This window comes from Paramormyrops kingsleyae, chromosome 24 (genome assembly GCF_048594095.1).
Source record: "Paramormyrops kingsleyae isolate MSU_618 chromosome 24, PKINGS_0.4, whole genome shotgun sequence".
In the NCBI taxonomy this organism is placed as follows: Eukaryota; Metazoa; Chordata; class Actinopteri; order Osteoglossiformes; family Mormyridae; genus Paramormyrops; species Paramormyrops kingsleyae.
Window position 1 is genome coordinate 26,568,636 of NC_132820.1, and position 6,773 is coordinate 26,575,408.

Consider the following 6,773-nt stretch of genomic DNA (forward strand, 5'->3'; position numbering starts at 1 on the left):
GTTGCACTCACACCTGGAAAAAAAGCAAGAAGAAATGCTTAGGCTACTTAAGATTTGTCCTTCACGAGACAGCTACACTGGACTAACCAAGGTTACCCTCACACAGGTCATCCTTTTCAACTGGAGAAGAGAGGGTGAGGTCTCAAAAATGCACATGTCCATCTTTGCATCAAGAAACAAAAAAGAACTTCATGATGATCTTGCCATCTGCATGTCGGACTTTGAAAGAACACTTTATGCGTCTTGAGATTAGGGGCAAGAGAGGTAGGAAGGTTCCTGTTCTTTTAAAACCTTCCATGGTTCATTCCATGGAGCTCCTGATGGAGTTTAGAGAACAATGTGGTGTTCCAACAGAAAACCCTTTTTTGTTTGCTCGACCGGGGGCACTTTCTGCATACCGTGGCAGGGACTGCATACAGCAGTTTGCCAAAGAATGCGGTGCTAAACAACCGGAAGCATTGTCATCCACTAAACTTCGCAAACACATTGCCATGATGTCCAAAGTTTAAAATCTTGAAGAAAATGAAGCAGACCAATTGGCTGACTTTTTGGGCCATGACATCCGTGTCCATAGGGAATATTACCACTTGCCTGAAGGAACACTTCAGCTGGCAAAAATGAGCAAAGTGTTAATGGCAATGGAAAAAGGAACTCTTTCAGATTTCAAAGGGAAAAAATTGGATGAAATTGAAATCTACCTAGATGGTATGCTAGTATTGTTAAATGTATCTTTAAATGACTGTATAGTCATAAATATTTTTAAACTTAAAGATTTATTTAGAAAAGTTTATTAAATGTTTGTGTTTATAATTAGAAATATAAAGTATCTTTAAATAAGTATATTCAGAAATCTGTTTAAATTAAAAGGTTTATTAATACGTTTCTGAAATGTTTGTGATTATAAAATCGACCCAACAACCATTGATGAGTCATCTAGTTCTGAGGAAGAGGAACCTGACAAACAGAATGATGGTCTGCCTGAAGATCATAGGTCTGGTGATGTACAGAATTTGTCTGTTGACTCTACTCTGTCTCACAGTGAAGATGTGGATGTTGGTTGTGGTGGCGGCAAAGCATCATCCAAGCGAACATGGAATGTTGAGGAAGTAAAAGCTGTTGAGAGACATATGATGAACTTCATGAGAATTTGTAGAGTTCCTGGAAAGAAAGAGTGTCTCCAGTGTCTCAGTGCAGAACCTGGAAAAGCAGAACATGGACTGGGGTTAAATTCTATGTAAAAAATAGAATAACAGCATTAAAGAGAAAAGGTATGATGTATTTCAAATAACAAAAGAGTTTGTTAAGGTTGAATAATAATGGTCTTATTTTTTCAGAACAGTAGAGTTGAGAGCTATACGAGGCTTCATATGTTCACTCAGCCCTCACGTCTTTATATTTCAAACAGCAGCTATTTTTTTAAGTTTTAAAAGCAAGTTATGACTTTATGATTTTGAAATGTATATTCTTATGTCTTGTTTAATGAAAGATGCCATTTTATACCTGTGTGTATACTGTATATGTATACCTACATACGTACATATAGGATGGAAAAAACAGTAAATAAAAAGTTCTTGTTAGTCACAATTTTTTGTCCCTAGTTATCCATTTGTCACGATGGATAATAATACACTGCTTATTTTCTGCAGCATTTCCATTGCACATTAACACTTCATTCTCCTGATCAGTTCTGTAGATTCATGTGTCCCCCCCCCCCGTGTTATGAATAGCAAACAACTTAAAAACTGTTCCTAACAATCACAAAATGCATTTGATGCTTCTTGCAAACTGTAAACAGTGAGAATTACATTTTATTGTCAGTTCTTCTTGACAACTGTTTTTTGTCCTCATTTGTGAAAAATGTCCTCAGATTAGTGCTGAACCGGACTTTGTGTGTGTGTGTCACTATGTCTTCAAAATTCACCTAAAAAATACATGACCTCATTTGCAAGGGTTTTTTTCATACTTTTACAAATGGATTTTTTTGGAAATTTCAACTGATGGGCGTGTAGACGGCATGCGTATCAGCCGTATTTAGCAATAATTTTGGTTCCAAAGCACTGGGAAAACCTTGTCCCCAAGGTGAGGGTGTTCTGACATAGGTCCCCAAAAGTGATCTATGCGTGCGCGCGCGCGTATGTGTGTGTGTGTGTGTGTGTGTGTGTGTGTGATAAGGCAGTAGGACAGTGAGGTCAGTAGCAGGGAGGTGAGGTTGGTTCGGGGGTGTTTCTGGAAAGAGGCTTTTAAAAGTTTACAATTTTGAGAAACCTGCCTAACCTGATGTGGAAACCCCAGATATAAGGGGTGCTGCTTCAGCCTCCCACTTCAAACTGATTAGTTGATTAGACACTTTCCATTATGCCCGTGTTGTTTAAAGCCTCCTGCCTCCCCGTCTCCTCCTTTGCAGTGAGGGTCTAGCTGAAGGTGCCTGTCTGCTTTCTCCTGCTGAAGGTGCCTGTCTGCTTTCTCCTGCTGAAGGTGCCTGTCTGCTTTCTCCTGCTGAAGGCGCCTGTCTGCCTTCTGCTGCTGAAGGTGCCTGTCTGCTTCCTGCAGAAGGTGCCTGTCTGCTTCCTCCTGCTGAAGGTGCCTGTCTGCTTTCTCCTGCTGAAGGTGCCTGTCTGCTTTCTCCTGCTGAAGGCGCCTGTCTGCTTCCTGCTAAAGGTGCCTGTCTGCTTTCTCCTGCTGAAGGCGCCTGTCTGCTTCCTGCTAAAGGTGCCTGTCTGCTTCCTCCTGCTGAAGGTGCCTGTCTGCTTCCTGCTGCTGAAGGTGCCTGTCTGCTTCCTCCTGCTGAAGGTGCCTGTCTGCTTTCTCCTGCTGAAGGCGCCTGTCTGCTTCCTGCTAAAGGTGCCTGTCTGCTTTCTCCTGCTGAAGGCGCCTGTCTGCTTCCTCCTGCTGAAGGTGCCTGTCTGCTTCCTGCTGCTGAAGGTGCCTGTCTGCTATCTCCTGCTGAAGGTGCCTGTCTGCTTTCTCCTGCTGAAGGCGCCTGTCTGCTTCCTGCTGCTGAAGACACCTGTCTGCTTTCTCCTGCTGAAGGTGCCTGTCTGCTTTCTCCTGCTGAAGGTGCCTGTCTGCTTTCTCCTGCTGAAGGCGCCTGTCTGCTTTCTCCTGTTGAAGGTGCCTGTCTGCTTCCTGCTGCTGAAGACACCTGTCTGCTTTCTCCTGCTGAAGGCGCCTGTCTGCTTTCTCCTGCTGAAGGTGCCTGTCTGCTTCCTGCTGCTGAAGACACCTGTCTGCTTTCTCCTGCTGAAGGCGCCTGTCTGCTTCCTGCTGCTGAAGGTGCCTGTCTGCTTCCTGCTGAAGGTGCCTGTCTGCTTTCTCCTGCTGAAGGTGCCTGTCTGCTTCCTGCTGCTGAAGGTGCCTGTCTGCTTCCTCCTGCTGAAGGTGCCTGTCTGCTTTCTCCTGCTGAAGGCGCCTGTCTGCTTCCTGCTAAAGGTGCCTGTCTGCTTTCTCCTGCTGAAGGCGCCTGTCTGCTTCCTCCTGCTGAAGGTGCCTGTCTGCTATCTCCTGTTGAAGGTGCCTGTCTGCTTTCTCCTGCTGAAGGCGCCTGTCTGCTTCCTGCTGCTGAAGACACCTGTCTGCTTCCTGCTGCTGAAGGTGCCTGTCTGCTTCCTGCTGAAGGTGCCTGTCTGCTTTCTCCTGCTGAAGGCGCCTGTCTGCTTCCTGCTGCTGAAGGTGCCTGTCTGCTATCTCCTGTTGAAGGTGCCTGTCTGCTTTCTCCTGCTGAAGGCGCCTGTCTGCTTCCTGCTGCTGAAGACACCTGTCTGCTTTCTCCTGCTGAAGGCGCCTGTCTGCTTCCTGCTGCTGAAGGTGCCTGTCTGCTTCCTGCTGAAGGTGCCTGTCTGCTTTCTCCTGCTGAAGGTGCCTGTCTGCTTCCTGCTGCTGAAGGTGCCTGTCTGCTTTCTCCTGCTGAAGGTGCCTGTCTGCTTCCTGCTGCTGAAGGTGCCTGTCTGCTTCCTCCTGCTGAAGGCTCCTGTCTGCTTCCTGCTGAAGGTGCCTGTCTGCTTTCTCCTGCTGAAGGTGCCTGTCTGCTTCCTGCTGCTGAAGGTGCCTGTCTGCTTTCTGCTGCTGAAGGTACCTGTCTGCTATCTCCTGCTGAAGGCTCCTGTCTGCTTCCTGCTGAAGGTGCCTGTCTGCTTTCTCCTGCTGAAGGTGCCTGTCTGCTTCCTGCTGCTGAAGGTGCCTGTCTGCTTTCTGCTGCTGAAGGTACCTGTCTGCTTTCTCATGCTGAAGGTGCCTGTCTGCTTCCTGCTGCTGAAGGTGCCTGTCTGCTTTCTCCTGCTGAAGGCGCCTGTCTGCTATCTCCTGCTGAAGGCGCCTGTCTGCTATCTCCTGCTGAAGGTGCCTGTCTGCTTCCTGCTGCTGAAGGTGCCTGTCTGCTTCCTGCTGCTGAAGGTGCCTGTCTGCTTCCTGCTGAAGGTGCCTGTCTGCTTCCTGCTGAAGGTGCCTGTCTGCTTTCTGCTGCTGAAGGTGCCTGTCTGCTTTCTGCTGCTGAAGGTGCCTGTCTGCTTTCTCCTGCTGAAGGTGCCTGTCTGCTTTCTGCTGCTGAAGGTGCCTGTCTGCTTTCTCCTGCTGAAGGTGCCTGTCTGTTTCCTGCTGCTGAAGGTGTCTGTCTGCTTTCTGCCGCTGAAGGTGCCTGTCTGCTTTCTCCTGCTGAAGGTGCCTGTCTGCTTCCTGCTGCTGAAGGTGTCTGTCTGCTTTCTGCCGCTGAAGGTGCCTGTCTGCTATCTCCTGCTGAAGGTGCCTGTCTGCTTTCTCCTGCTGAAGGTGCCTGTCTGCTTCCTGCTGCTGAAGGCGCCTGTCTGCTTTCTCCTGTTGAAGGTGCCTTTCTGCTTCCTGCTGCTGAAGGTGCCTGTCTGCTTTCTCCTGTTGAAGGCTCCTGTCTGCTTCCTGCTGCTGAAGACACCTGTCTGCTTTCTCCTGCTGAAGGCGCCTGTCTGCTTCCTGCTGCTGAAGGTGCCTGTCTGCTTCCTGCTGAAGGTGCCTGTCTGCTTCCTGCTGCTGAAGGTGCCTGTCTGCTTTCTCCTGCTGAAGGTGCCTGTCTGCTTCCTGCTGCTGAAGGTGCCTGTCTGCTTCCTGCTGCTGAAGACACCTGTCTGCTTTCTCCTGCTGAAGGCGCCTGTCTGCTTCCTGCTGCTGAAGACACCTGTCTGCTTTCTCCTGCTGAAGGCGCCTGTCTGCTTCCTGCTGCTGAAGGTGCCTGTCTGCTTCCTGCTGAAGGTGCCTGTCTGCTTTCTCCTGCTGAAGGTGCCTGTCTGCTTCCTGCTGCTGAAGGTGCCTGTCTGCTTTCTGCTGCTGAAGGTACCTGTCTGCTTCCTGCTGCTGAAGGTGCCTGTCTGCTTTCTCCTGCTGAAGGTGCCTGTCTGCTTCCTGCTGCTGAAGGTGCCTGTCTGCTATCTCCTGCTGAAGGTACCTGTCTGCTATCTCCTGCTGAAGGCGCCTGTCTGCTATCTCCTGCTGAAGGTGCCTGTCTGCTTCCTCCTGCTGAAGGTGCCTGTCTGCTATCTCCTGCTGAAGGCGCCTGTCTGCTTTCTCCTGCTGAAGGCGCCTGTCTGCTTCCTGCTGCTGAAGGTGCCTGTCTGCTTCCTGCTGAAGGTGCCTGTCTGCTTCCTGCTGAAGGTGCCTGTCTGCTTCCTGCTGCTGAAGGTGCCTGTCTGCTTCCTCCTGCTGAAGGCGCCTGTCTGCTATCTCCTGCTGAAGGCGCCTGTCTGCTTCCTGCTGCTGAAGGTGCCTGTCTGCTTCCTGCTGCTGAAGGTGCCTGTCTGCTTCCTGCTGAAGGTGCCTGTCTGCTTCCTGCTGAAGGTGCCTGTCTGCTTTCTGCTGCTGAAGGTGCCTGTCTGCTTTCTGCTGCTGAAGGTGCCTGTCTGCTTTCTCCTGCTGAAGGTGCCTGTCTGCTTTCTGCTGCTGAAGGTGCCTGTCTGCTTTCTCCTGCTGAAGGTGCCTGTCTGCTATCTCCTGCTGAAGGTGCCTGTCTGCTTTCTCCTGCTGAAGGTGCCTGTCTGCTTCCTGCTGCTGAAGGTGCCTGTCTGCTTTCTCCTGTTGAAGGTACCTGTCTGCTTCCTGCTGCTGAAGGTGCCTGTCTGCTTTCTCCTGCTGAAGGTGCCTGTCTGCTTCCTGCTGCTGAAGGTGCCTGTCTGCTTTCTCCTGCTGAAGGTGCCTGTCTGCTTCCTGCTGCTGAAGGTGCCTGTCTGCTTTCTCCTGTTGAAGGTACCTGTCTGCTTCCTGCTGCTGAAGGTGCCTGTCTGCTTTCTCCTGCTGAAGGTGCCTGTCTGCTTCCTGCTGCTGAAGGTACCTGTCTGCTTTCTGCCGCTGAAGGTGCCTGTCTGCTATCTCCTGCTGAAGGTGCCTGTCTGCTTTCTGCTGCTGAAGGTGCCTGTCTGCTTTCTCCTGCTGAAGGTGCCTGTCTGCTTCCTGCTGCTGAAGGTGCCTGTCTGCTTTCTCCTGCTGAAGGTGCCTGTCTGCTTTCTCCTGTTGAAGGTACCTGTCTGCTTCCTGCTGCTGAAGGTGCCTGTCTGCTTTCTCCTGCTGAAGGTGCCTGTCTGCTTTCTCCTGCTGAAGGTACCTGTCTGCTTTCTGCTGCTGAAGGTGCCTGTCTGCTTTCTCCTGTTGAAGGTACCTGTCTGCTTCCTGCTGCTGAAGGTGCCTGTCTGCTTCCTGCTGAAGGTGCCTGTCTGCTTCCTGCTGAAGGTGCCTGTCTGCTTCCTGCTGCTGAAGGTGCCTGTCTGCTTCCTCCTGCTGAAGGCGCCTGTCTGCTATCTCCTGCTGAAGGCGCCTGTCTG

General features: G+C 50.5%; 1 long non-coding RNA gene across 1 annotated transcript; it reads right to left on the reverse strand.

Annotated features, from left to right (window-relative positions):
* Positions 1-854: 854 nt before the first annotated feature.
* LOC140582269 (uncharacterized) lies at positions 855-2,470 on the reverse strand. The gene is made up of 2 exons (XR_011985199.1): positions 2,270-2,470; positions 855-1,197 (listed from the first exon to the last, which is right to left on the reverse strand). It is a non-coding gene; the product is annotated as an uncharacterized lncRNA (long non-coding RNA).
* Positions 2,471-6,773: the final 4,303 nt, after the last annotated feature.